Below are 5,628 nucleotides of genomic sequence, written 5' to 3'. Positions count from 1 at the left end.
ATCGACAAAATTTCAAGAACATAGCAATAGATGGCGCTATAAATACTCGACGCAGCTACTTTATGAAGCTACCCGTCTGAGATCCCAACTTATATCAATCGCAACTGTCATAATAGGAGACTGCAAACTTGCGATTCATTGGAGAGTTGGAAGACTTGCGATTTGGACTAATCGCAACTTTTTATAAAACAGCTAGGGCCGTGATTTGTTTTTTTGTTTTTTTTTTTTTTTTTTTTTTTATCTTCCTTTTTATTTTTGTTTATTTTTATGTTCATGTTTCTTTCTTTCCTCTTTTCCCCTTTCTTCCCTTCTTTCTTTCTATTCTTTCGTTATTACCCGGTACTTAGCACTGTCTGTAGAATATTCTTGTGTATGTCTGTCTGTTTGTCTTTTTTCTCACCCCCCCCCCCCCTCCCCTTCTCTCTCTCTCTCTCTCTCTCTCTCTCCCTCTCTCTCTCTCTCTCCGTACTTCGCCTGTTTCTCCCACCTCCTCCCTCTCTGGCATTTGCTAAAATCTACTCCTCTATATTATATAGTCGCCTCTGGGACGTCGCTAAAGGGGGGGGGGGGGTGCGGTGCGACACCCTACCCCCCCCCCCCCACCTGTCTTGATATTGTCGGTAAAATTGCGATGCTGTCGGGAAAATGAGAAAAGGGGGAGGGGAGAGGGAAGGGAAAGAAAAAAGGAAAAGAAAGGAAAGAAAGAAAAGAGAAGAGAAGAAGGAAATAGAAAAAAAGAAGAAGAGGAAGGAGAGGATCGAAGAAAGAAAAAGAGGAAAGGAAAACAAGAAGAGAAAAAGAGAAAAAGTGAATATAAGGAAACATAAGAAACGGGGCCTGAAAGAGAGAAGTTGAGAGAGAGAGGGAGATAAGAGCCTGAAAGAAGAGGGGTGGGAATAAGAGAGGAGGGGATGTTGGGTCACGGGGTGGAGTCGCCACGTCGAGTCGCGGGAGCAAGAAAGATACGCATATAGATAAATATTTGTTGCTGTGTCGGGTCAGCTCAATCCTGAATTTCTCAATCCTCGTGTATAATAATGCAGAAGTTTGAAGTCGGTGCGATGTAATATGTCGGTCGGCCGTCAATTTGTTTTCCCTTCGAACTCATGACTTTATATCCGGCAAAGAAACATTTTTGAGAATCCAGATAATGATGCGGTGCGACACCCTACCCCCCCCCCCCCCCCACCTGTCTTGATATTGTCGGTAAAATTGCGATGCTGTCGGGAAAAATGAGAAAAGGGGGAGGGGAGAGGGAAGGGAAAGAAAAGAAAAAAGGAAAAGAAAGAAAAGAGAAGAGAAGAAGGAAATAGAAAAAAAAAAAGAAGAGGAAGGAGAGGATCGAAGAAAGAAAAAGAGGAAAGGAAAACAAGAAGAGAAAAAGAGAAAAGGTGAATTATAAGGAAACATAAGAAACGGGGCCTGAAAGAGAGAAGTTGAGAGAGAGAGGGAGATAAGAGCCTGAAAGACGAGGGGTGGGAATAAGAGAGAAGGGGATGTTGGGTCACTGGGTGGAGTCGCCACGTCGATTCGCGGGAGCAAGAAAGATACGCATAGATAAATATTTGTTGCTGTGTCGGGTCAGCTCAATCCTCGTGTATAATAATGCAGAAGTTTGAAGTCGGTGCGATGTAATATGTCGGTCGGCCGTCAATTTGTTTTCCCTTCGAACTCATGACTTTATATCCGGCAAAGAAACATTTTTGAGAATTCAGATAATGATGCGGTGCGACACCCTACCCCCCCTCCCCCCCAACCTGTCTTGATATTGTCGGTAAAATTGCGATGCTGTTGGGAAAAATGAGAAAAGGGGGAGGGGAGAGGGAAGGGAAAGAAAAGAAAAAAGGAAAAGAAAGGAAAGAAAGAAAAGAGAAGAGAAGAAGGAAATAGAAAAAAAAGAAGAAGAGGAAGGAGAGGATCGAAGAAAGAAAAAGAGGAAAGGAAAACAAGAAGAGAAAAAGAGAAAAGGTGAATTATAAGGAAACATAAGAAACGGGGCCTGAAAGAGAGAAGTTGAGAGAGAGAGGGAGATAAGAGCCTGAAAGACGAGGGGTGGGAATAAGAGAGAAGGGGATGTTGGGTCACTGGGTGGAGTCGCCACGTCGATTCGCGGGAGCAAGAAAGATACGCATAGATAAATATTTGTTGCTGTGTCGGGTCAGCTCAATCCTCGTGTATAATAATGCAGAAGTTTGAAGTCGGTGCGATGTAATATGTCGGTCGGCCGTCAATTTGTTTTCCCTTCGAACTCATGACTTTATATCCGGCAAAGAAACATTTTTGAGAATTCAGATAATGATGCGGTGCGACACCCTACCCCCCCCCCCCCCCAACCTGTCTTGATATTGTCGGTAAAATTGCGATGCTGTCGGGAAAAATGAGAAAAGGGGGAGGGGAGAGGGAAGGGAAAGAAAAGAAAAAAGGAAAAGAAAGAAAAGAGAAGAGAAGAAGGAAATAGAAAAAAAAGAAGAAGAGGAAGGAGAGGATCGAAGAAAGAAAAAGAGGAAAGGAAAACAAGAAGAGAAAAAGAGAAAAGGTGAATTATAAGGAAACATAAAAATCGGGGCCTGAAAGAGAGAAGTTGAGAGAGAGAGGGAGATAAGAGCCTGAAAGACGAGGGGTGGGAATAAGAGAGAAGGGGATGTTGGGTCACTGGGTGGAGTCGCCACGTCGATTCGCGGGAGCAAGAAAGATACGCATAGATAAATATTTGTTGCTGTGTCGGGTCAGCTCAATCCTCGTGTATAATAATGCAGAAGTTTGAAGTCGGTGCGATGTAATATGTCGGTCGGCCGTCAATTTGTTTTCCCTTCGAACTCATGACTTTATATCCGACAAAGAAACATTTTTGAGAATTCAGATAATGATGCGGTGCGACACCCTACCCCTCCCCCCAACCTGTCTTGATATTGTCGGTAAAATTGCGATGCTGTCGGGAAAAATGAGAAAAGGGGGAGGGGAGAGGGAAGGGAAAGAAAAGAAAAAAGGAAAAGAAAGGAAAGAAAGAAAAGAGAAGAGAAGAAGGAAATAGAAAAAAAAGAAGAAGAGGAAGGAGAGGATCGAAGAAAGAAAAAGAGGAAAGGAAAACAAGAAGAGAAAAAGAGAAAAGGTGAATTATAAGGAAACATAAGAAACGGGGCCTGAAAGAGAGAAGTTGAGAGAGAGAGGGAGATAAGAGCCTGAAAGACGAGGGGTGGGAATAAGAGAGAAGGGGATGTTGGGTCACTGGGTGGAGTCGCCACGTCGATTCGCGGGAGCAAGAAAGATAGTAGATAAATATTTGTTGCTGTGTCGGGTCAGCTCAATCCTCGTGTATAATAATGCAGAAGTTTGAAGTCGGTGCGATGTAATATGTCGGTCGGCCGTCAATTTGTTTTCCCTTCGAACTCATGACTTTATATCCGGCAAAGAAACATTTTTGAGAATTCAGATAATGATGCGGTGCGACACCCTACCCCCCCCCCCCCCAACCTGTCTTGATATTGTCGGTAAAATTGCGATGCTGTCGGGAAAAATGAGAAAAGGGGGAGGGGAGAGGGAAGGGAAAGAAAAGAAAAAAGGAAAAGAAAGAAAAGAGAAGAGAAGAAGGAAATAGAAAAAAAAGAAGAAGAGGAAGGAGAGGATCGAAGAAAGAAAAAGAGGAAAGGAAAACAAGAAGAGAAAAAGAGAAAAGGTGAATTATAAGGAAACATAAGAAACGGGGCCTGAAAGAGAGAAGTTGAGAGAGAGAGGGAGATAAGAGCCTGAAAGACGAGGGGTGGGAATAAGAGAGAAGGGGATGTTGGGTCACTGGGTGGAGTCGCCACGTCGAGTCGCGGGAGCAAGAAAGATACGCATAGATAAATATTTGTTGCTGTGTCGGGTCAGCTCAATCCTCGTGTATAATAATGCAGAAGTTTGAAGTCGGTGCGATGTAATATGTCGGTCGGCCGTCAATTTGTTTTCCCTTCGAACTCATGACTTTATATCCGACAAAGAAACATTTTTGAGAATTCAGATAATGATGCGGTGCGACACCCTACCCCCCCCCCCCTCCCAACCTGTCTTGATATTGTCGGTAAAATTTCGATGCTGTCGGGAAAAATGAGAAAAGGGGGAGGGGAGAGGGAAGGGAAAGAAAAGAAAAAAGGAAAAGAAAGAAAAGAGAAGAGAAGAAGGAAATAGAAAAAAAAGAAGAAGAGGAAGGAGAGGATCGAAGAAAGAAAAAGAGGAAAGGAAAACAAGAAGAGAAAAAGAGAAAAGGTGAATTATAAGGAAACATAAGAAACGGGGCCTGAAAGAGAGAAGTTGAGAGAGATAGGGAGATAAGAGCCTGAAAGACGAGGGGTGGGAATAAGAGAGAAGGGGATGTTGGGTCACGGGGTGGAGTCGCCACGTCGATTCGCGGGAGCAAGAAAGATACGCATAGATAAATATTTGTTGCTGTGTCGGGTCAGCTCAATCCTCGTGTATAATAATGCAGAAGTTTGAAGTCGGTGCGATGTAATATGTCGGTCGGCCGTCAATTTGTTTTCCCTTCGAACTCATGACTTTATATCCGGCAAAGAAACATTTTTGAGAATTCAGATAATGATGCGGTGCGACACCCTACCCCCCCCCCCCCCCCAACCTGTCTTGATATTGTCGGTAAAATTGCGATGCTGTCGGGAAAAATGAGAAAAGGGGGAGGGGAGAGGGAAGGGAAAGAAAAGAAAAAAGGAAAAGAAAGGAAAGAAAGAAAAGAGAAGAGAAGAAGGAAATAGAAAAAAAAGAAGAAGAGGAAGGAGAGGATCGAAGAAAGAAAAAGAGGAAAGGAAAACAAGAAGAGAAAAAGAGAAAAGGTGAATTATAAGGAAACATAAGAAACGGGGCCTGAAAGAGAGAAGTTGAGAGAGAGAGGGAGATAAGAGCCTGAAAGACGAGGGGTGGGAATAAGAGAGAAGGGGATGTTGGGTCACTTGGTGGAGTCGCCCCGTCGAGTCGCGGGAGCAAGAAAGATACGCATAGATAAATATTTGTTGCTGTGTCGGGTCAGCTCAATCCTCGTGTATAATAATGCAGAAGTTTGAAGTCGGTGCGATGTAATATGTCTGTCGGCCGTCAATTTGTTTTCCCTTCGAACTCATGCAAAAAGAAAGATTTACTCAAATTACAGAGGACGCAGAACAGGTATGCAAGATTAGTCCTTAATGCAGACTATCTAACCCCAAAAGACATCCTTTTAAGCACTCTTCAATGGCAAAGTGTTGAAAATAGAATCAACTACCACTACTGCATTTTCGTCTACAAAATACTCAATAATCTAGCCCCTTATTATTTAGAACCTTTTGCTTGTAAACGTCCAGTTTACTATGTTACTCGTCATTCTACCTTTAATCCCTTATTTATCCCAAAACCTAAGACTGAATTTAAAAAACGATCTTTTTCTTTCATCGCTCCAAGCATCTATAACCATCTACCGACTCATATTCGCACGGCAACTTCACTCCAAATGTTCAAAAAACAAATTAAATCACTCCCTCCACTTTAATGCATGCACTGGTACCTAATGTTATATTATGACTTATTACAGTTGGTTTTGTTTGTTTTGTAGTCTGTAGTAGTTTTATTTCTTACCTTTTACCCTTTTACCCTTTTACCCTTTTGATT

This window comes from Strongylocentrotus purpuratus, unplaced genomic scaffold (assembly GCF_000002235.5).
Source record: "Strongylocentrotus purpuratus isolate Spur 01 unplaced genomic scaffold, Spur_5.0 spur5_scaffold_2, whole genome shotgun sequence".
Lineage (NCBI taxonomy): Eukaryota > Metazoa > Echinodermata > Echinoidea > Camarodonta > Strongylocentrotidae > Strongylocentrotus > Strongylocentrotus purpuratus.
The sequence above is the reverse complement of the archived record's forward strand: the minus strand, read 5'-3'. Positions refer to the sequence as shown.